The following is a 25,078-nucleotide window of genomic DNA, read 5'->3' as shown; positions in this document are numbered from 1 at the left end:
AATTTTAACCTAATTTGTTGACAACCATGTATGTGTGTGTGTGTGTGTGGGGGGGGGGGGTTACATGGCCTTTGGAGTGGGATGAGGGTGGGTTAGCGGACATACGATATATTCTTTAAAATATGACTTTGAGTATTCCAAATTCACAGTATGTTGGGTTTTGTATGGAAAAAATTGTTCAATAAATAAAGTTGGGAAAAAAAAAGAAAATATAAACTCATGAAACAGGCCTGGACAAAAAATGGTGGTACTCTGAGTAAAAGATTGAAAATAATTTGACCATATGGACATGTTCAACCAATGTGTCGTCGAATCAGCATCACAAATGTCTTACAACTTGTAAGAAGTCAGTTGGCCAACATTTTCAGGCATACATACTCCACAACAACCATGGGGAAAGACCAACATTCTCGCCTGGATGATGAAGGATCCAAAAGTGAGAAATTAATGTACACGTATGTTTCACTACCCAAATAAGTAAATAAACACATTTTTATAAATAAGTATTTATGTACTGTATGTACGCTTTCATGGAGGACTAAGGAAATCATAATGTATTAATTCACATTTGACTGTAAATCAGAGGATTTTGACTCATGATTTAAAAAATAAAAATACTGTAATCCCAACCACTCCAACCCCACCCTTTATGTTTTGTATGCAATACATTATCTTGAGACTTGTTTCTTTGTGTTAAACCTCATGGCCGTAGTGCACTTTAAATGCATGCCCCACTTTAAGGGAATGGTTAAGTAAGATCAGTCGACATCAGATGAGTTCTGAATACATTGAGATTTCTTTCTTTTTATTTTAATGTTCATACATATGAGTAAGCTTAAATCTTAGGTGTCTCACTTTGCTCTCATAATCAATGCTATGCTGTGGATGGAGAATGTGAGATGGACCACCTTCTCACATCAGGATTTCCTCAATTATTTGTTTCACTTAAAACAAGAACAGCTCCCAGCAAAACATCCACTTACATCAATGGAGATCCAAACATTACATCAGAGTTTTTTTAAATTTGTGGCCACATTATTAATATTCCGTGGACACAAAATGCTAATGTGTGACCATAAAATAGTCACATATAATGGGTGAACAAAATACTAATTTGTGAATTAGATTCACATAACCAACTTTGACATCTGGGTTAGCAAATGCCGCTTAAGTGTATTTGAATAGTCTGTCCTCATCTTTAGCCTGCAATGGCAGCGTTTCCATAATGTTTTTGTAGCTTATTACCAGCCTAAAAGAAAATACAATCTTATTTGTGTGTCACCAGTCTTTAACCTCCCCCATTTTTGTCCAGGCCTGTTTCATGAGTTAATTTTGAAAAGATTTTAAAGATAAACCTGCTGAACCACAATCCAAAAGCAATGTCTGATTTTCAATGGTTAATTTTTATTATTATTATTATTATTATTATTATTATTTATTATTATTTATTATTATTATTTTAACAGAGGGTAACCAACAATTTTCTCCAAGTGTAGCGTTTGTGAAATGAGGCTGGAGATGGAGCATTGCAGTACATATCGCCATCTTCTGGTCAGTATAAGAAATGTTGTCAGTGACAACTTCCGGGAATCTAAAACCGATATACGAGCCGAATTTCGATTTGTGTCGCGTGCATATTATATTTTAGAATTAAAAATGGAAAATAAAACAGTTTTTTAGACTTTTCCTTACTCGTTTCAGACAAAAAAAAAGAAAATTAAGCTGTATTTCAATTTTGATTTTTGTATTTTAAAATGAAACTCAAATAACGAGTCGTTTTTCCATTTTTCATAACTGCTTCCAAACATAATAAACAATGACCAAAAGAGACACGGGTCCGTGTACCTTCCGTTCATTCTATTTCCGATTTAGGTACGCGGACCCACACTGGTGTGCCGCGGCACAGAGTTTGAAAAACACTGCTGTACTGTATTTCGATTTGTGTCTCCTGCTGTATTCTAGTTTCTTTTTAGAATGAAAAATTGAAAATAAAAATGTTTTAAGACGTTTCCTTACTCGTTTCAGACAACAAACTAGAAAACCAAGCTGTATTTCAATTTTAGTGTTTCAATTTTAAAACGAAAATCATAACGAGTCGTTCTTCTATTTTTAATATCTGTGTATCTAAACGTTGAAATACAGCTTGATTTTCTGGAACTAGTGATGAAAAGTCTAAAAACTGTTTGATTTAGATTTTTTTTTTTTATTCTAAAACGAAAATAGAATACAGCACGAGACACAAATCGAAATACGGCTCGTATATTTGTTTTAGATTCCCGGAAGTTGTCACTCACAGCATTTCTCATACTGACCAGGAGATAGCGATATAATACTCTAATGCTCCAGCTCCAGCCTAATGCCACAAACACTAACTACACTTGGAGAAAATGTTAGGTACAACACTGTTGAAGAAGTAATAATAATTCTAACAATAATAATTGTAATAACAATAGTAATGATAATAATAATAAATCACGAGTTAATTTAAATGAACCATTAAAAATCAGAAACTGCTTTTGAATTGTGGTTCAGCAGATTTATCTTTACCTAATTAACACATGAAACAGGCCTGGACTAAAACGGTGGAAGGTTAAAACACAAGTAAGATTGCGTTTTATTTTAGGCTGTTAATAAGCTACATAGACATTGTAAAAAAGCTGGCATTGCAAGATAAAGACGACTAATTAAATACTCTTGCCTTTGAACACACCAGACACTGAGGTCTCCAGCAAAGGTGTGCGGCAAAGTAAAAAACAAAAACTAATCTCATGTAATGTTTGGATCTCCATTGATGTTTGTGGATCCATTGCCTGGCTCTGTTTTTCTTTCATTTTAAATGAAACAATTGAGGAAATCCTGATATGACAAGGCGGTCCACCTCACATTCTCCATCCACAGCATAGCCTTTCTTCTCAGAGTCAGACGCGTAATAAGATTTAAGCACAGTTATATGTACAAAAATCAAAATAATAATATCAACAATGCCTTTACAACACTCCTGATCTTGACTGGTTTTACTTAACCATTGCCTTAAAGTCGAAGTCAACCCAAACATTTTTTTTTTCAAGAATATGTTCCCAGCAGGCCCACTCGTTGAAACGCGGCATTCTGATTAATTTTGCGTTTGTGGAATATAAATTAAGCAGCAAAATGCACTCGTTTTTAACCATCTCTGGCTCAGATTCAGAAAACAGGTCAGCCGTGATTGGTCATTGTGAGCAGTTGTGATGTCATTTTCAGTCGACAGAAGACAAAATGGCCGCCCCCGGAGATAAAAACATGCATTAACATGGAACATAGATTAAAAGTGCACAACGGCCATGAAGGTAAAACACAATGACAGTGAAGCACAAGTCTCGAGATAATGTAATGCAGAATGAGTAGCAACACAAAAAGCTCAAACATCATCATTGCCACCAATTTTTTTGCACTCAAAACAGAAAGGGGGATGGGAGGGAAAGGTTTTTACAGTTTTTTGAAATTTAATTTTAAAGAGTCAAAATCCTCTGATTTTCCAGTCAAACGTGAATGAATACAATATGATTTCCTTAGTCCTCCATGAAATCAAACATACATAGAAGTAGTTATTCATTTATTTATTAATATGTGTTAATTTATTTATTTTGGTAGTCGAGCATAAGTGGCCAAAATGTATGTTATCACAAAGGCGGTTAACGTTGGTCTTTCCCCATGGCTGCAGTGGAGCATGTACTTTGACTCAGCCATTTTGGTTGGATAAAGATTTTATTTTGGTCACATGCTGATGTCAAATAATTCTCCCAAAAAATGCCACGTGCGCTCCTGCTCACTTGTGTCTGTCTTCTTATAGGGAGCAACGAGAATATTCAAACTTACTTAATTACAAATGCATCTCTTAAACCTAACCATTAGATCTTTTGATCTCCCCAAAAACGTTTAGGGGGCAGGGTCACCACTCATCTCTCTTTCGGTGAAAGATGGTTGAGTCAAGATACAGTTAACTTCCTCTTCTGCTCCGAGTAAGAGCTGATTAGATTCAAAGAGGTACAGTACATTATAGTAACTATTGGAATGTTCACCAACTGACAAGCCTTTTATCATCTTCTTTGAAGATAGCAACACAAATGCATACTGACACTATTTGGTCTTCATAGTTAGTTGAAGAGAACTAGCGGTAATGTAATATCATCAATAATATCAAGTCTATATCACCATATGCCTCACAGATAAGATAGAAAAGTACATGGAAACATTCAAATGGGAATCCAAACCTCACTGACCAAAATGCTCACGCGTTAATGCAGGCTGGCAGCATCTGCTGTCAAGAATTTTGCATGGCAAACAAATAAGTATGTAAAAGGCGCCGTGAAAACACGCAATGTCAAATCTAGCTTTCAGGATGTGATTGCATAATAAATTTCTTAACATAAATAAGTCACAGCACTTTCTCAACAAGAGCCAGAGGTACATCTAGTTCCTTACAAGCTCATACAAGAAATATGAAGGGATTACATAAACCGTCACTCACATACTGAAAGATGAGCATGATAACCAAAGTGTCTAACAAAACACGACTATTCTCAAAGCAACGGGGGTTGATAAAATAGAGTGAATCTATGTTCCTGAGTACTAAGCCAGAAAAAAACGTTGAGATGAATGAGGCGGTGAAGACACACGCTAAAAACTGTAAATAAATAACCCGCACATTTTACATACATCTTTGGGGCAAGGCAAGGCAGTTTTATTTATATAGCACATTTTGTATACAAGGCAACTCAATGTGCTTCAGACCAGCAAAGACAACACCTACTAGCATTTACAAACACAACAATTAACAACATTCAAAATGTTTTAGTACATTTAGACTTTGAAAGATGATATTAAAGTCATTATTTTAGAGTTAGAGATAAAACAACGTTAGGAAATGTAGTATCGACAAATGAGAATTTTGGACAAAATAGTTTCATTACACAAAAGTATTGGGACACCTGGCTAGTACATCTACAGGAAGTGAAAATGAGAGAAAATGGTTCAGGATAAACTCTTATTAGTTGCTTGTAGTGAGTCTTTGAGAATATTTCCCCATATCATGAAGAACAATAATGAGGTCAGAGCTGACTGTCACTGTCCTCACAAAGATGTTTGTTCATATACTGTATATGTAAGGATTAGGGGGCCACATAGGACCACACACACATCCCAATCAGATCAAATGTGCCCAAAAATAAATATGACCAAAATGCTATTTTAAATATGAACAAAATACATGCATATGTACAAAATATTTGATCGTAATATATTTCATTTATGACAATAGATTTCTCAATGCATGTATAAAAGATCCACTACCATACCATTACCATAACCGCACTACTGTGATTCTTGCATACAAATCACCATTCAAGGATGGCACAAACTTGAAGAACCCAACATTAAGTGCAAGAACTCATTTTGTAATTTTTTTCAAAATGTTGATGTCATCGAGGTACTATGTTTGTCCTTTAGCTGAATTTGGGAAAGAACGAAGGTGAGATTATTACACTCAAATTTAAATATAGAATTATTTTTTTAATTCAAAGCCAGGCAAAAGCTAGCATCTCGCTGGAGTTGAGCGGTAGTTTGCCAGCTAGCTTCATCAGTGAAAGGGCATTGACCTTACCGCTGCGTCCAGCTTCTCCGGGCAGTCAAAAGGAGACTTCCTTGCCACCGCAACCTCAGAGGACGAATTTGGCTATGCCCACCTGAGAATCTGTTGCACGGACTAATCTGTCCACACATCGAGGGCTCTACGAATTTTTTCTGGCTTCAGTTGCCATTGCATCAGCAACCTGCTCGCGTACCATTTCTGACTCATAGCGCAAGGCCCGCAAGATGATGCTTCTAATGTGTAAATAAGGCTTATTTTTGTTGTGGAATGGAATTAGTGGAATTTTGTTAACTTTGACCAAAGAATTTAGAAAATGGTTTAAAGTCAACCAACCAGTCCCACCTTTGATAATTTTACTTAAAACTTAAAATCATACCTCGTGTATAGTAAATGTTTAAAATGTTTAATTTATCCAATCAAGACTGATTCTGTAAGAAAATGATATATTGTAATTCATAGTTGTGACTCTGTATACATGCAAACGAATTAATTTTGATAATGCAAGCTGAAGACTGTACACAGACATGAAACACATTCACAATATTTCTTTCGTAGTGTTACTATTTAAAATTGCATAGGCAGTAAGTTTCATTATTGAATTGTTCTATGGCACACAAAGACATTTGCAGTTCTTGTGGGTGTCCTGTTTGGAGTTAACATGTCTCTAGAATGTTTACATCTCACAGTAGGGGTTGGTCACCCGCGACCTGTTGGATGAAGACTTATTGTAATGGCGAGTCAGGAAAACAGTCGATAATCAATGCGATACGATTACAGGATAATAATACTGTAGCTACGATGCTAGAACAAGAACATGTGACGCATCTGGAGGTAACATCTCCCCAAAAAAGGTACATGTCTGAGTTTTCTGTTTACGAGGGGTGAAACTAATAACATTCGCCACTTGTGTGTAGCATGCAGGCTCACATGTCATACGTGACATATAAGCAGCAGTCTCACAAACAAGAGCCACATGACATGTTTCATCGCTCCAGTCAGCCAACCAGAACGCCTGCCCTGGGGCTTGGAGCATTGTTCGCCCACATTACTAATCCCTGGATTTAATTCCTCCAATCGCTGGAAAGTCCATCTTTTGTTGTGAACATAACTCATCTGCTCAATTGAGCTCATTAGCAACGCACATACATACCAGCATGTCCTTTGTCAGCCCTTGTCATTCTTCCTTTTGACCCTCCCCTGCCCACTCTGCTTCTCTCACTGTCAATAACAATCACTTTTCAATGTTAGTGAGGATGATCATTCCAAATACCAGCGCACAATTACATAGACACACACAATTGGTCCTATTGTGTTGCGCCTGTCTCGCTCAGTCCACCAGCCACTAGAAACATAAAAACGGGGTTGAAAGTTTCAGCTGCAAATGTTCATCAGCAGCAAATGATTGATGATGAATGAAAAGGAGGTGTCCTGTCATTTCACAGCCATTGTGGGAGAAAGTAATTTAATTAATAATTCCCAAATCCCAAAAAAATTATCTCAAAGCACTTTTTAAGCGACTCAATTGTACCCCAAACAGAACAAGTAGAGGGTGGCCTGGTTTTCGATCGGTTTGTTATGGTAGCAGAGGTGTGGAGGACCGAAATTCAGAGACGAGCAGACGTGATTGTGATGATGATAATAGATTTTATTGTAACAAACGTGGTGGGTAGCTGCGGCCGAGGGAAAAAGTTCCAGATAGTTGAAAGGTGTTCGTGTGCTGGGTTTAGGTTGGCAGGGAGCAGGATTCAAGGCTGAAGCAAGCCAAAAAAAATGGCGCAAGCTGGAGCCCAAAAAAAAAAGACATGAATAAATGTTAAGCAATCAAAAAGGAAACTACAAAGGGGCTGCATACAAACGCGACATGAAGGACCATATTTTGGTAGACTGCGACTGTGCGCTCAAACGGGAGCAACTTCATTTTGGTGCCAGGGCAAGTTTAGTCTAGCACGTGTTGTACGGCGTTGTGCTTCTCTGGGAGTTCCAGCGCAACTGAGCTGCCACGCCCCCGACGCACCTGCTAATTTGGCCACAGAAAGAAGACTGCGCTCCGTGTAAAAATGGGGACATTTCATGTTGGGGCAAGTCTAGTTTAGCATGTTTGTGATTTGGTAGAACGTGCTGTGCGTCATAGGAGTCCCAGGGACCAAGGGCGCTATTACACACACCCTGGAGCATCTGCAAATTTGGTTACAGCAGACTAGATTTTACACTCGGTAAAAGCAGGTCTAAATGGTGTGCAGGGCGTGTAATGCAATTTTGGTGTATTTGATTGAGGCGCAGGAAGACAGACTTGGTGCTCTGTGGACGTGTGTGTTGGATGTCACCGTATTTGTATCATAAATATGAACAGCGTGGGGCAATCTCTCTACATTAGGGGTGGGCAATTACGGTCCTCAAGGACCGGTGTCCTGCATGTTTTATATCATCCTGCTGCAACTCACTTGATTCAAATGATCAGGATCGTTTGCAGACCTTGCTAATTATATGATCTTTTGAATCAGGTGTGTTGCAACAGGGAGACATAGAAAACATGCAGAATACCGGCCCTCGAGATTTTATTTTAAAAAGCTACAAACAACTATACGGACGTCTTACATCATGGCTTCAGAATCCGTGTATCATTTGTTCATTAATTTTTTAAAACAAAAGGGAAGTAAAAGAACATAAAAACTACTTGTTTTGTCAATTTTTGTCCCAAAACCCCAAATCAGTTTTTCATTTTCAGGTAACGTGGAAAGACAGTGACAGATGGACATAGAAGATTCTAGTACATCATAAGATATTCCCAAGCAATCTAGGTCCATTTCAATAAACTGTGAATAAGCAATGATTGAGTACCTGCCTAAGCAGTTCAAACGGAAAGCATTTTCAAAAAAAGGGTTTTTTAGCAAGGGGATCTATAATAATCCAAGATCCCTAGGAGAAGAGACTAATAGCTCAATGCTCTCCTTGGTCATTTTTCAAATGATGACATTTTACCCTCCTGCGGTATTTGACCATTTCTTGGATATTTCAGTTCAAAGAATTTTACATCAAAGCCAAAGCATTAAAAAAAAGAAATAAGACTAGGGAGCTGAACTTTCACCCAGATGGTCAGAACATGCCGAAGTTCAAAATGGCACCATGCTGTCATTTTTAAAATGAGTCCTGCATGTGTTAGCTGTTTTCATATTTTTTTTTTACCAACGCAGGACGTATTTTGCCATTTTTTTTCCGGGGTGACATTGGCTGCCATTTGGTAAATTTTGCTTTGCCTTTTCAGACATGTGTAACTACACGCACATACGTTCACACGCGTCAGCGTGCGGACATATTGCGAAATGCTTTCAACAAATCTGCACGTTTGTTGCATGTGTCCTAATAGATACGACTGTGTGCGTGCGTGAACGCGTGTGCACGCGCATACACGTTCACGCGCACGTTCAGGCTTCGTGACCGTGTGAGTGAGTGTTCATGATCAATTGGACAATTGTGACAAAGTGTTTTACTGATGTGAGAGTACTTATCGAATGTTCATGTGTGGATATGAATGTGCATGCGTGAGCACACACGTTCACACGCACGCGCACACAAACGTTCAGGCTTTTGTGACCGTGTGTGTGTGTGTGTGTGCGCGCGCGCTTGCATTTGAAGACGTGCAGTCTGCAGTGAGAACGTAAACAAAACGCACTTGTTGACTGAATGGTTCAGGGAATTTTGAAGAAAAAGAATAAACAAGAATAATTTTTAAATTATACCAACTTCAACCACGGCAAAGAGACTGTTGACCACCTGGACTAGTTGTCACGTTTGTTGTTATCGTTATAGTACTTAGTTCTGTAGTTGTTCGTTTGATTTACATGAATTCTGTTCTAAATTCTTCAGTTGTGATTTTTTTTTTTAACCTTTCGTGGTTCAATTACCTTATACAACATTTCACTTTGATTTATAATATATATTTTTTTAAAATATTTTGAATACTCAAATGACTTAGTTCTCATAGCATAATAGTGCTTTTATTGTCCATAGAGGGCATCAACAATAAATAAATAAATATATACCAACTATACATGTATATGCATAGGTCTGATCCCCCTGAACATTTTGAGTGGTTGAAAGTAAAAAAATATTCAGAAATGAGCGAGTTATCACATTTCCAAGTGGCACCACGAGGGGGAGAACAATTGGGAAATTGCCCTTGTCAAAACAATGGGCATGCAAAAAAAAATGTATGACTTTTTGACTTACTTAATGCTCTAATTATGCCATGACATATTCCAATTTTATTTAATTAATTTTTTTAGATGTATACAGCATAGTTATTTTTTCTATCTCCTGCGGCTAATTAGCTTTCGATTGCTAACAGTCATAGTGTTACGGGTCCCAAAGACTTGGAATCCCAGATAACAAAAAGATTTTGGCTGTGTCTAAACACCTGAAAAACACAGGTAAATGTGGAGAAGGAGTGAAGACACAAACCGCTTTCTTTCCATCCCAAATTTCCTCTGAAGGGAGGAGGAGCGAGTTCCCTCACTTAACTAGGAACCTGGGCGCAACACTTGACAACAATGGTTCCGTTCTTTGTTTCCTATCCACACTTACCAAATGAATTTGAAAAAAAATATGTTTTCATTTACATTTGCATGTAAAATAAATTCTGAGTACAAAATATGCTCTTATTAACAAAACAATTGTGACCACATATTTTTGAGTGTTACAATAGTAATCAGAAGGAGATCTTATTCTTACCGTCCATCGATGAGGATTCGTGTTTCGGACGCGCTTCTCGCTCATGCACTCGCCGTCACCGGTCAGCCAGTAGCCGGTGTTCTGCCAGAGATTCCGCGCGGCATCACCGGTGCGGCGTGTGATCGCTAATATGTGACCGATTCTAGAAAATGGATTGAGGTATAAACTTTGAAAAGACATGGAGCTCTGTTTCTCGGAGATCCGATGTCTTGGCAGCCAAGATGCTCCGTGCTTACTAGGGCTGTTCGATTTTGCCCAACAAGAAAATCCCGATTATTTTCTCTCAAACCCGATTTTACGATTACGATTTCTTTGTAAAATAAAAAAATTAATGAAAAATGAAATATTTTCAATGTCTTTAATTTAAACTTATAATTGTTCTTTCTTTGAACTCAAAATGTCAGTCAATTTAACTTAATACACACAGAACAATCCATTGGGATTAACAGCATTTTACTTACACAATAGATTTCAGATTTGTTCTTAATTAAACCAATAATGAAAGAAGAAAGTGCATATACCATTTGAAACGAAATCAACATGAGAGATTAAGGTAGACAGTCAATTCTGTAAACCATACAGTCTGTCAGCAAGTCATTTTGCCAACCTGCTAGTGACTAGCCTTTCACCTTTCTCCCTGGTCTTACTTAAACATAAATCAATGATTAGTGCAAAACTGTCACTCAATAATACAATGCACTGTCAATCTTAAGTACGCGAGCACCGGCTGGCCAGATGTCCGTTGTAGAGGAGAAAAAAAGGGACACCTTTCAGACGTTGAATTACTTGCTTGCGTGTTGTATTGTACATGCGGGGCACACACTACACTACAGATCTATATTTGCCCGATTTATTAACTAAACGCTCACTTGCCTGAGCAAATAGCATAATCACCGGTAGCCATGGATGGTGTTGTAGTTTTTCCGGCATGCGCGCTCATGGGATGAAGAGGAAATGCAGAGGAATACGGTGGCTTAGATACACCAAAAATAAAAAATCGAACGTGCCGATTTGAACGTTTTTAACATAGTTTTATCCAGAAAATTCGGTTTTGGTTCAAAATCGCTTAATCGAGCAGCCCTAGTGTCTACCTTCACCATGTTTGCCACGGCTGGTCAGCCAGCCAGGAGCGCTGTGTTTGCTACAGCTAGGAAGGATCGTTGCAGCGAATGCTTTAATTCTGTCCAGCCAGAGATCCAGCGGCCGGTGCGCGTCAATTTCGGATAAATACAAGACCCGGAGGTCGGCTTGTCGAAATGTAAAGTTGGACTTTAAGAGCACCAGACCATGCGCAGGGGTGGACCTCGGAGAAAAAGTAAGTCAAGCTAACACTTTAAATGTAATCTTTAAAAACCTGTGAGCAATTCAGCTAACAAAAAAGCTTCTTGGAACACAATGTGTTTGAATATCTTGGTGACTTATGACATGACAACGTATGTGACATGAAGTGCACCTCAGCTGCATGTAGGCTGCTCATTTCGTGCTCTTGCACTTGCACATGGAAGGGCTAATCGTTTTGTGATGTTTTCAGAGGTTGAAGTGGGCCTACAGATGTCCACGTGTATTGGGGCCGATTGATCCCCGTTATTTTGACAATATTAGCGAGTCATAGCGACGTTATTTACAATGACTTTGAATGACAAAATGTAATCGGTCCCTATCGTGACGTCACACAATGCATGGAGGGAGGGGAGGGGGTGTGGTCAAATTGCTCATCAATAGAATTGCTCATCAACTGATTTCTCCAAAACCAATTGATAAAAGTTCAAATGCAAGCTAATATAATTTTACTGATAAAAAATAAATCAATCGAGCTGGTTATTGAAAAATTGACCATCTCTGCTCTCTAATCTCTTTAATGTCATCTACGTTGGCCTCTGGTGCTTTCTGGTCTGTATCTTCCTCAAAGCTGGGGTTGGTGTTGTTCGCCAAGTTAAGGGCTCAGTCACGATTTGTTTGTATCTACCCGGAACATGGTGTGTTGCCAGAACAGTGAACTAGTGTGTGCTGTGGGTGTGTGAGGGTGACGGAAATGTGTCAAGGTGACAGAATGACTGTAAAAAGTATGAACGAAACCTTTTAATAGCCACTGATGGTTCATTTGCATCGTTAGTACTTTCGTGTACACAAAACCACTGCCTCAACCTGCTGTGTGTCATGGTAACGGTTATACCATTGCAAAGTGGAAAAGTAAAATGATTCAACTTCTGCTGATTTACAAGTGGAGTTTTAAAATACAAAATGTTTGCTCTTGGCCAAATGCAACTAAAACTGAAAGACATTGCACAGTGAAGTGAAATAATGAGCATAAGTTTGCACATTCATCCATCAATTCATTTTTCTAACATTACATTTTGTATCCTTGTCAGGTTTATTCCAGATGACAAACATTGAAAGTCGGACAACACCCAGGATTGATCACTACTCAATACTAATGACGCTCATCAGACCGAATGGAGTCAGCTGGGTGACTCACCAACTCATTGGCGTGTTTGTGTGCGGTAGAGGGCTCCTACAAGTTCACACATACACAGAATTTATGAATCGTAAATGAAGCACAATGAAAAAGGTTACTGAAATAAGTTTGATTAAATGTGCAGCTCGTCACTCTAGCCACCTACACCTGCTTGAACCCAAAACATGTTAAATGCCGTATTAATGAACCTGATTGACCGTGTAACCCAGGGGTGGCATACGGCTCTTTCATCCTTATGCTGCGACTCTGCGTGGCTTGGGAAAATAAATTACCAATGACCGATTGAAGTATATGTTATTTGTCTCAAAAACGTGCATCATGTCTTCTTAGTAAGTCAAAGTTTTTGGCCACTTTCGTATGTGGTCCTAGATCGGATACGTATTGAATTTTTGCAACGTGACTATAGTATGAACCACGCCAGGTCATACATGTTCGACATTGATGTCATCCGAGCCCAAAATGCGCTTCGCGTGGGAGGAGGCAAAGAGCTGGCAGCCGGAAGATTGAATCTGCACAGTTGTTTTGAATAACAGTATTGACTTTATATTTGACTTTAATTTAATCCCACTTCAAACATGAATCATAATGTGGACATTTAAGGTGATAGTAGTAATTCAGCCACGACTCAGGTTGGTCATTTTCTACGTGCAGTTGTGACGTGATGTCATCTTTAGTGACATCTCCATGAAATGAGAAAAGTCTCGCCTCAGCATTTCCCCCAAATACTTCTAGTAGTTCTACCGTCTACTGAATCGTAGAAATGCCCCGACACGCAGAACCACATTTACTTTTGTAAACACTACGTCGGGAGTGACGTCGTCTCTTCTTCTGCGCATGTGGGTCACTTAAAGTTATATGAACGCTTACACAAAAAAATCTGATTTAAAAAAAAAAAAAAGATGGCTTACAGTCCTGTGTAAAGGTGAAAGTGACTTCCAACAACCGTGATTTGCAGATGCCGTGCGCAGAGGTTCAGGAGCAGAAGTCCCATTAACCAGGTAAAATAATATTCAGGCAGTTATTTTGAAAATATTTATTTTCTTTGTTCGGCGAAATCAGTGCTCTTTTTTCCATTGTATTTTTAAATTCAGGCTTTTTTGTTTGCTAGACAGTTCAGCTTTTTAATTCATTTGTTAAGTGTTCAAAATGTGTTCATTTAATAAATAAAATTAAATTTTCTGAAACATGGATGGACTTCATGGATTTCATAAGCAACACATTGTTTTGCAAGTGTGAAGATATACATAGTTATAGGCTAACATCTTCATGTCAGATGTCAAAAAGTATTTGCGGCTTCCAGTGTTTTCTTTACCGTGGAAATCGGGTCGAAATGGCTCTTTGAGTGTTAAAGGTTGCCGACCTCTGGTGTAGCCCATGTGACCACATGACGTCACAGAAAACACAACTATGATTGTCCAAGTGGCCTATGTGACCGACACGCATCTATTACTTTGAAGTACTGTGAAGATGTAAACATGATATGAAATTGTAAGTATTGGCTGATTAATGTTATCTGTTTTAAACAATATGAAACTGAAAACTCAAGTAGAAACCAAGTTATGAGGCAAAACAAAATACCATCATGTGAGAGTTTCGCAGTTTGAATCAGGGGAAAAATGTCAAGACTCTAACCAGTAAACTTCAATCATAACGTATGGGCGTTGTTTCAATGTCAAATACACACCAATCAGGGTCGAATCCAGGTGACATCCCATTTTAACAACTATAAGTGTTACGTCTTAACAACACAAGCTATTTTAATTGAATTTAATATTAATTTGATTTTTATGATATAAGGACGGAGGGATGAGGATGGAAGGCTACCCAGGCAAAAAAGGATAAAGTGCCAAGCTCTGCTAATGGCACAGCATCAGGAGCAACTGGGGATTCAGTACCTTCCTCAAGGATAATTTGACATGGCCAGGGATTGAACCCCCAACCATTCTACCATTGAGCCATGCCGCCCCAGTGTAACTGCGCTGCCAAGCAGAATGCGTTTTGGTGCATCAGTGGTATTTACCAGAGGTGAGAGTGTCAGTAAATTTTGCCAGTCCATTATTCGTCATTCGCCAAGATATCTCAGGGCTGTCCGATTTTGCCTAACAAGAAAATCCCAATTATTTTCTCTCAAGTCCGATTTTCCGATAACGATTACGTTTTCTTTGTAAAATACAAATAATGAAAAATAAAGTATTTCGAATGTCTTTTATTTAAGGAACGGGCAATAGAGGAATGTGATGAGCCCTTAGTCAATGCAGTCCACTCGAAGCAACCCTGCTGTATTCTCTCCCTGCGAACAAACATGAGACATGCGGTGCGTGCTTTCGTCAGTCATTAGCGAAACGGGAGTCCATTAATGACGGACTGAGAAGGTCCGTCTGACCCGGTTACAGAGCTGGGCACTTGACCCTTTATTGCCGGTCCGGCCGTGACCCTCCACCCTTGACCTGGGTACCCTTCCGGCCTCGACCCCCGCCCTTATTCATAAAAATGATCATCCCCCGCCCTCTGACACCCCCCCCCAAAAAAAAACCTGCATATGACGCTGCCGTGGGAGAGATGCTAACAGAAGAGGTTTATTTAAAGACCATTATCTGGCTAATTTACTATTCAAACCCGCTGTGGACATGCTTCGAACATGCTTCAAAAAGCACCACTAGTACTTACCCTGCTGCGTGTGCTTACGTCCATTGCGAGCCCTGGGGTTGGTTTTGTCATATTGTATAATTATTTGGGTCCAACAGATGACAAGTCTGCAATCATTCAACAAGTTACTTACTTATCTCTCTCACTTCCCGGTAGGGCTGCTTGGTTAAGCAATTTTGAACCGTAACAGAATTTTCTGGATAAAACGTTCAAATCGGCATGTTCGATTTTGTCATTTTTGGTGCATCCAAGCCACCGTAGTTTCCTCTGCATTTCCGCTTCCTCCCACGAGCGCGCAGTCCGAAACAATTACAATTATCTATGGCTACCCGCGTTTCTGCTATTTGCTCAGGCAAGTGAGCGTTTAATTAATAAATCGGGCAAAAATAGATCCGTAGTGTAGTGTGTGCCCCGCATGTACAGTACAACCCGTGAGCAAGTAACTCAACGTTTGAAAGGCGTCCGTTTTTTTTCTCCTCTGCAACGGACCTCTGGTCCAGCTGGACTATGCATTCGTACTTAAGCTTGACAGTGCATTGTATTATTGAGTGACAGTTTTGCACTAATCATTGATTTATGTTTAAGTAAGACCAGGGAGAAAGGTGAAAGACTAGTCACTAGCTGGTTGGCAAAATGACTTGCTGACAGACTGTTTGGTTTACAGAATTGACTGTCTACCTTAATCTCTCATGTTGATTTCGTTTCAAATGGTATATGCACTTTCTTCTTTCATTATTGGTTTAATTAAGAACAAATCTGAAATCTATTGTGTAAGTAAAATGCTGTTAATCCCAATGGATTGTTCTGTGTGTATTAAGTTAAATTGACTGACATTTTGAGTTCAAAGAAAGAACAATTATAAGTTTAAATTAAAGACATTGAAAATATTTCATTTTTCATTAATTTTTTTATTTTACGAAGAAATCGTAATCGTAAAATCGGGTTTGAGAGAAAATAATCGGGATTTTCTTGTTGGGCAAAATCGAACAGCCCTAGTAAGCACGGAGCATCTTGGCTGCCAAGACATCGGATCTCCGAGAAACAGAGCTCCATGTCTTTTCAAAGTTTATACCTCAATCCATTTTCTAGAATCGGTCACATATTAGCGATCACACGCCGCACCGGTGATGCCGCGCGGAATCTCTGGCAGAACACCGGCTACTGGCTGACCGGTGACGGCGAGTGCATGAGCGAGAAGCGCGTCTACCTTCTCTCATGTTGATGATTTCGTTTCAGATGGTATATGCACTTCTTCTTTCATTATTGGTTTGATTAAGAACAGATCTGAAATCTGTTGTGTAAGTAAAATGCTGTTAATCCCAATGGATTGTGTGTATTAAGTTAAATTGAGAAAGAAAAAATAAAAGACATTCAAAATACTTCATTTTTCATTTTTTATAAAATTTTACTAACAATTCGTAATCGTAATCCTAAAATCGGGTTTGATAGAAAATAATCGTGATTTTCTTATTTGGCAAAATCGAACAGCCCTACTTCCCGGCCTTCAAAATAAAAGCATACCAGCAACCCACTACGAGCAGGTTTGCTACGGCGTATTTCCGGAAGTAGGGAAGACGCCAGAAGAAGTGCATGAACTCCACCTTGATGTGCCCGCGTCATCCTTGAGTGCTGCACATAGCTTGACTATACTCGTGGAGACAAGTTGTTTTGAAACAGTTACGTTCCAAGTCGGGAGGCGTGGCTTCAAAAAGACAGCAACAACAATGGATATCGTGCCTGCGCCAACCATGAAGGGACTGAGATGACTTGACGATGCATTTAATTTTATTGACATTAATTTTAGTGACAAAACACCCACGCCGCTGCCAAACTAGTTTGCTTTGCAGCAGCAACGAGCTGCGTGGTGCATCCTCTCCTCCGTGTGGGAAACTGTATGTCATCGCAACATGTGACATAATGGACCAATCAGAGCAGCAACAATTCCTGATGTGTGCGTGGCCTGTGTTGCAGACCTGTCGCCAACAGCACAATGCATAGGTCATGTGAATCAATGCGGCGCTGACGCGGGAGTAGAAAGAAGATTAAAAAGAAGCCTTTCACCGAGTAGGCTGAGATTAAATTTGGCCACCTTGCGACCACGGCACACGCATGAGGGCCGATTAGTGGGCCGGACTAAAATCCACTTGAGGGGCATGCTTAGTCCAGCCCTTTTTAAAAATTTGTCAGCTCCCACCCCTCCGCCCCACAAATGGGCATCCGGCCAGGCCACAGGGTCCGACCGGTCCAGCCCAGGGACGGACTGCCCAGCTCTGCCCGGTTAGTGACAATTCTAGTGACAAATGAAAACCTACTTCTGTCAGTGCATAGTCTGTCCGTGTTTTTTTAAGTTTCCCATCATTCTGCAAAAAAACAGGCGATTGACGGACCACCTGTATTGTACATGTACAAATGTATGTACAAATACCTCTGGTATTGGCTCATATTTAAATGAGTTTATATGCATTTATTTGGCGGAGAAATTGCCCACTTCTATGCAAATGGGTCTCATTGATAAACGTCAAATTCACGAACACCAGTTATAACTTCCTCTCCGTAGGCGCTCACTACATCTTAATGTCGCTTAATGAGGAAAACTCTTATGTCCATAAACCTAAATATTGAGGTGATTGTTTTGATGTTTTCAGAGATTTACAGTATGTGGGCATGTCTGGGTAAAGATGTGCATGTGAATTTTGGTGAGGATTGATACGTTTTCTGAGTATGTCATTAGCGCAATATCCTTTGTGAATAGGAGTAAAGATGGAGCAAATTGCTATGTGCAAATGAAGTGCGACTAGAGGTGCTATCAGTGGCCGCAGTTCATTCTTTGTGAATTTTTCCTTTTGGGTCTTTTTTTCTTTGCCTTAATTGAATTTACAGTATGTTAGCTGATGTCATTCCTTCTGTCACATGGGGCTAGTGTGAGTGCTTTTATGTGTGTTTAATAGATTTTCAATACAAATCAAGGGGGAGGAGCTCATTGGGTGAAGTATCATGCAAGACTCACCAGTAAGGACAGCAATGAATAGAAATGTGCCATAAATAATGAAATTATGGAGGGATTGTGCAACAGATGTTGGGATGATTGATCGTGCGAAGGGATTTGAGTCGAAGAGTATCACGTAATGGAGAACGGGGAGAAGGAGAGTGGGTGGACATGCACAGTTGAGTGCATTACACAACAAAGTAGCCTTCCCCAAGCTAGGCTTTTCTCCTTTTCATGTTAACCTACACAGCAGCAGATGCACGATCCTATTCAACACACTGAAAACAAGCAATGTACTTTGTACAACCCAAGATTCTTTTTCTCCAAACATTCCCTGACCTGCAAGAACCTTGCCAAAATATATATATATATTTTTTTTCTCTCAACAAAAATCCTTCAGATTCCGCCCAGGGTTCATATGCATTTATTCATTCACAGAACTTGCCTTCAGGAAGTTGATGGGTGTTTGGACTAATTTATACAGAAATTATATTAATTACTGTAAATTACTGGAAGGAAATGACAAATGTATTTGCTGCTTAAAGCAGTGGTCAATTTTACGAAAAAGTATTTACTCGCCAGCAGAGCAGTGGAGTTACCATACTATATATAAATCGCATCGTGGATTAGTCTAAGCACTAAAGTGTGTGTGCATAAAGCAGGTTCTAAAGGGAAAAAATATATATTACAGAAATACACCACTTACCACAGAATCACGTGACCTGTCCTCAGGCCCTGGGCGATCAGTGTTTGGTTTTCACTCTATTTATCATGAAATCAGCATGAGGGAACCATTTAGGAATGCTGAGGGGAAAAAAAACATGCACTGCAATTGTTTTTAACCAAAACACTGCACACTGCTTATATCTGATGCATACCTGTCAACTTCTACGTTTTCCCCGTATTTTATACGTTTTTTGATCATTTCAAATTGTGTACGACGTATAACAATTTTTGTACAGGATTTTTATTTTTTTTTAAATCGTTTTTTTGTTAGACCGATCTCGTCTTGCCCAATTCGGCTCTCATCTGGATCGTCTCGGTTAGTGGTAGTGGACGACAACGTTATTTGGTAAATAAAATAAACTCGTTTACACAAATTATCTTTGTTGTTATTCTACATAGTTTGTCTTGCTGTGAATAAATAGGTGCCGCGTTGTGTCTGTAAGGTTTATTATCGCTTAATAAGGGGAATTGCAATCATTAATAAGAGGAGCAATTGGCTGAGGTTTACAGGTATGCTGATGGACCTATAGACCAAATATCTAATTACAGATTGATTAAATAGCAACAGTCTTAAAAAGGACTTCTGTTACTATCTATCTATCTATCTATCTATCTATCTATCTATCTATACAGACAGATACACACACACACACACACACACCCACACACACACACACCGTAGTAGATTAGATAAGAGTTTAAACGAGAATTAAACTAATACAAAACTACATTGAAAAACTTAAATGTTATAATTTTATATTTATTTATAGTCAACTGGTTGGCACGTCCGCCTCACAATGCAGTGGCCGTGGGTTTGAATCTGGCCCCGGCCTTCCTGTGTTTGCATGTTTTCCCCCGTGCCTGCGTGAGTTTTCTACGGGTTCTCCGGTTTCCTCCCGCATTCCAAAAACACGCATGGTAGGTTATTGAACACTCTAAATTGTCCCTAGGTGTGATTGTGAGTGTGAATGTTTGTTTGTCTCTGCGTACCCTGCGATTGGCTGGCAACAAATTCAGGGTGTACCTCGCGATAGACTCCAGCACGCCCGTGACCCTTGTGTGGATGAGCGATTTGGATAATGGATGGAGGGATATTTATTGATAATTCACTTGATGAAGAAAATTGAGATAATATAATAGGAAAATAATGTGGTTTCATATTAGGCCACAAATCAACTAAATGTCTATTAGGATATAATAGTACAGTTATTCTGATTGAAGATATTTTCTGATAAATATATATTTGCAAAATTGTACAATTTTATGCCATGTTAATTTAATTATTTTTACATTGTATGCGACATTAGAAGGAGACAGCCTCACTCAAAAGTAAATATTATGATCTATAATAAAGGTAAATGCCCCCAGAGGTTTGCCATTGCTGTCATAACAACACTATTCACGTGAAAGAAAAGGTCACACTAAAAAAAAAAAAAAAAAAGCATGAAAACAAGATGGTCATCTTTTCATATTCCACCTAATAAGCACTCAGTCATTTTGTACTTGGTGAGTACACAATAAAACAATGATCAAGACCAGAAAAACATTTTTAGGCTGTGCTATATTTAGTCACGTTACATTTGTAGTTTGCATATGGGTCTCGCGGTGAATGTTCGATCAATTTACAGTAATGGTAAAAATAAATGCAAATAGTTGTAAAAACCTAATGTGTTTTAGAGCTACCAAAGTCCAACCAACAACCATTTGCATGCCGGCCTCTAGCCGAAACACTGTGAAGCACTTTCTTGCTTAAAAACAATGCATAAATGTTCAAGGTTAAAGAAGTCTTAACACAAATTATGGGAGCCTGCTTTTAACGTGACTTCCCGCACAACACAATATGAACAGTCCAGTGCGTTTAGAATTCAGGTCAGCCTCCTAACAACAGGACATCAGTGTGCAAACCAACTCCATCCATCCATTATCTATACCACTTATCCTCACAATGGGTCGCGGGGCATGCTGGAGCCTATCCCAGCTGTCTTCGGGCAGTAGGCGGGGGACACCCCGAATTGGTTGCCAGCCAATCGCAGGGCACACAGAGACAAACATCCGCACTCACAATCACACCTAGGGGCAATTTAGAGTGTCCAATCAACTTACCATGCATGTTTTTGGAATGTGGGAGGAAACCGGAGCTCCCGGAGAAAACCCACGCAGGCACGGGGAGAACATGCAAACTCCACACAGGGAGGCCGGAGCCGGGATCGAACCCACGACCTCTGAACTGTGAGGCGGACGTGCTAACCAGTCGATCACCGTGCCGCCGCAAACCAACTCAATCCCTTAAATTCTCGTAATTATGGGCACACTCACAAATCTATTTTAAATTACATGTTACTGGTCTAACCACCCTACAAATGTACACTCAACAAAAATATAACCGCAATGCTTTTGTTTTTGCTCCCATTTTTTTCAAAAGGTGTAAAGGTCTAAAACCACTTACGCAAGATCACCATTTCTCTCAAATATTGTTCACAAACCACTCCAAACCTGCGATAGTGAGAACTTCTCCTTTGCCGAGATAATCCATCCCACCCCACAGGTGTGCCATATCAAGCTACTGATTAGACACCATGATTAGTGCGCAAGTGTGCCTTAAGACTGCCCACAATAAAAGTCCACTCACAATATTTGAGAGAAATTGTGATACTGTGTGTTTACACTTGAACTCTTTTAAAGAATTTAAAAGTCAAAAGTAAAAACAAAAATGCTGTTATGACTGGTTGTTACGTGATGTAGTTTCTATGGTCCTTTATTATGTCATATAGGGCTGTCTTAACAGTTTATAAAATTGGGTTACTCAGTGACTCGTCAGTACGTCAAACCTTCTTCGAGTGAGGATGCAAACTCTCTTCCAGTTCAGCTCTATGTACGTAGTTACTTTGTATTTTCGTCGATGAAGACTTTTTACTCTACAACATCTGTGTCATGTCCGCATATGGGTCCAAATCACAATCCTCACATGACAAATGCTTTTTCTTGCACTGTTCTTTTAGTTCTGCACTTCGTTTTTAAATGTCTTTGTTTTTTTTTGTTTTTAAATGCTCAAAAATGTTCTACTTTTAATCACGTAAAGCACTTTGCGTTACCTTGTGTATAAAACGTGCTACAAAAATAAAGCTTCCTTGCCTTGCTCAATAAAGTATTATCACAAATCAAGGACAAGTAATCAGCTGTGTTATATGATTAGCCAAACACTTTGTTCATAAATTGATGGAAAAAAGTAGGAGTGAAAGTGATGTAAGACTTTGGTTTAAGAATTACACTGGTTAAAAGTTAAGCCGCTTCAACAGCAAACAGCAGGTTGTGTGCATGTGTGTGTGCATGTTCACTGCATGAGAAGTGTGTGCCTAAGGGTTGACCTGCAATGTTTTACTGGGTCACACCTGCTATAGTATAACCCACTCAGAAGGTCAAAGTTTTTCACTTGCAACATCAGCAGCATTTTTGCTCTCTGATGGTCATTTGTAAATTCCTCTTTGAACAATTGAGCGCGAGTCAAACAATTATTAACTGCCCTCTACGTGGCAATTCAGTGGCATGTACACTTGGAAGCTGGACTTCGGCTCTTGCTTCCACACTTTAAGTGTTACAAAGCTCCTCCTATTTGGCAGTTTATAAAATTGCTGCATACATACCAAAGTTGATTTAACAATGAAATAGTTTCATGACAGGTCTTTTCATCCAGGGATGCAAGATATTTCAAGGGAACTGAAAACTTGGTTTCAGCAATTTTCAAATGTAGCACTGGATTATTTGCTGTACAATAACAACTGTGTAATATATGTCACATCACTACGGCAAAAATGTGATATATCGTCGCTGTCCTGTGAAACCAAAAACCAATGCAGGAATCACATTACAAAAAAACTAACAACTTAAAATCACAGCAAGGCTGGTAAAAATTAGGGACAAAAAGAGCTACTAAAGGTCAGAGCAAAAACTAACGAGGGAAGCACAAGAAACAAAGAAGCATGGACTCTTGGAAATATCAAAGAAATTGTATACACTTCAGGCATCGAAATTTTTGAATGTTCAACAGCCTATTGCCGTGTCTCCTGATGACACAGGACCCATTGATACCCTTTTAAATTGCATTTTAGATATCAAGTCATGGATGGCAGATAATTTCCTACAGCTCAATCAGGACAAGACTGAGGTTTTAGTTATCGGTCCCGAAGGTCAGAGAGAGAAGCTTTTACCAAAACTACACATTTTTAATCCCTCACACTGTGTGAAGAACCATGGCGTCATTTTTGACTCTGAGCTCAGTTTTATTCCTCATATTAAAAATGTAACCAAGATTGGTTTTTATCACCTTAAGAATATCGCCAGAGTCCGCCCGTTTCTCTCTCAGGCTAACACGGAAGTGCTGATGCATGCCTTTATTTCCTGTCGTTTAGATTACTGTAATGCCCTGCTCTCTGGCCTCCCGAAAAAGAGCATTTCACCACTGCAACTACTGCAGAATTCAGCCGCTCGTGTGCTGACGAGAACCAGAGGGCGGGAGCACATTACGCCAGTTTTGAAATTGCTGCATTGGCTCCCTGTGTGTTTCAGGATCGATTTTAAAGTACTTTTATCCATCCATCCATTATCTGTACCGCTTATCCTCACAAGGGTCGCGGGGCGTGCTGGAGCCTATCCCAGCTGTCTTTGGGCAGTAGGCGGGGGACACCCTGAACTGGTTGCCAGCCAATCGCAGGGCACACAGAGACAAACATCCGCACTCACAATCACACCTAGGGGCAATTTAGAGTATCCAATCAACTTACCATGCATGTTTTTGGAATGTGGGAGGAAACCGGAGTACCCGGAGAAAACCCACGCAGGCACGGGGAGAACATGCAAACTCCACACAGGGAGGCCGGAGCCGGGATCGAACCCACGACCTCTGAACTGTGAGGCGGACGTGCTAACCAGTCGACCACCGTGCCGCCTAAAGTACTTTTATTAGTTTATAAATTTGTTAATGGTCTTGGGCCATCTTACTTATCTGATTTGCTTTTATCATACCAGCCCTCGCGGATCCTGAGGTCCTCTGGCGCCGGCCTTCTATTTATTCCAAGGGTGAGGACCAAAATGCATGGCGAGGCTGCATTCAGCCGTTTTGGTCCTCACCTTTGGAATAGCCTGCCAGAGGACGTCAGGTCTGCAGAGACTGTTGATATTTTTAAGAGGAAGCTCAAGACACACCTTTTTAGTTTGGCTTTCAACAACTTTTAAATAATTTATCTTTTCTTTTGATTGAAGATAATTCTATGTTTTGCTTTGAATGTTTTAAAGCACTTTGAGTTGCATTTTTATGTATGAAAAGTGCTATATAAATAAAATGTGATTGATTGATTGATTGATATTGTAACGAATTGGGTTATCTGTGTTGTAGTCGGATTTGTGTGTTGCTGAGTTGTGATGTTTCCGAGGTTCATGAATGCATCGTAAGGCAAGCGAGTGGAGCAGCGGAGAAAGAAGAGCACGAGCAGTTGTACTTGGATGAATAAAAACGTGATAATTAAACTACGTCTGACGGCGTGTTCCTGGAAGACGCTACAATATGATAAATCTCACTATTTAAGTTTGACGTTTTTGCTCCCTCGTCTAAGAAACATTCACAGTCAGATGATGCCGTGCGTGTTACGTGTTACCTGCCGCCGATCTCATGTAGCAATGTCGGCACACAACTTTCGGACTTAACCATGTACCTTTCCCCATCTGCGATTTTAACAGGACAGCCAGAATGTTCCCAAACAGGAGACCGCAGTGTACGGGGCGACCTTCAAGCTCTGGCTCTTTTCTGGCTCTCACTGTTGTGCCGCCACCCTCCTCTCCCGCATGCAACTGTCAATAGCGCCCGTGCGTAAGATCGCGCTAATAAGTGGACCGAACC

General features: G+C 39.7%; 1 long non-coding RNA gene across 2 annotated transcripts; it reads right to left on the bottom strand.

Moving 5' to 3' along the window:
• Positions 1-6,733: 6,733 nt before the first annotated feature.
• LOC147138076 (uncharacterized) lies at positions 6,734-11,309 on the bottom strand. Of its 2 annotated transcripts, none has more exons than XR_015089006.1 (3): positions 11,122-11,309; positions 10,355-10,496; positions 6,734-7,406 (listed from the first exon to the last, which is right to left on the bottom strand). It is a non-coding gene; the product is annotated as an uncharacterized LOC147138076 (long non-coding RNA). The 2 variants fall into 2 exon arrangements; XR_015089007.1 differs by having other exon boundaries at positions 11,228-11,309.
• Positions 11,310-25,078: the final 13,769 nt, after the last annotated feature.

This window comes from Filicampus tigris, chromosome 12, assembly GCF_054856515.1.
Source record: "Filicampus tigris isolate MCC_2025a chromosome 12, RoL_Ftig_1.0, whole genome shotgun sequence".
NCBI lineage: Eukaryota > Metazoa > Chordata > Actinopteri > Syngnathiformes > Syngnathidae > Filicampus > Filicampus tigris.
This window is presented reverse-complemented; position numbering and strand designations above follow the sequence as displayed.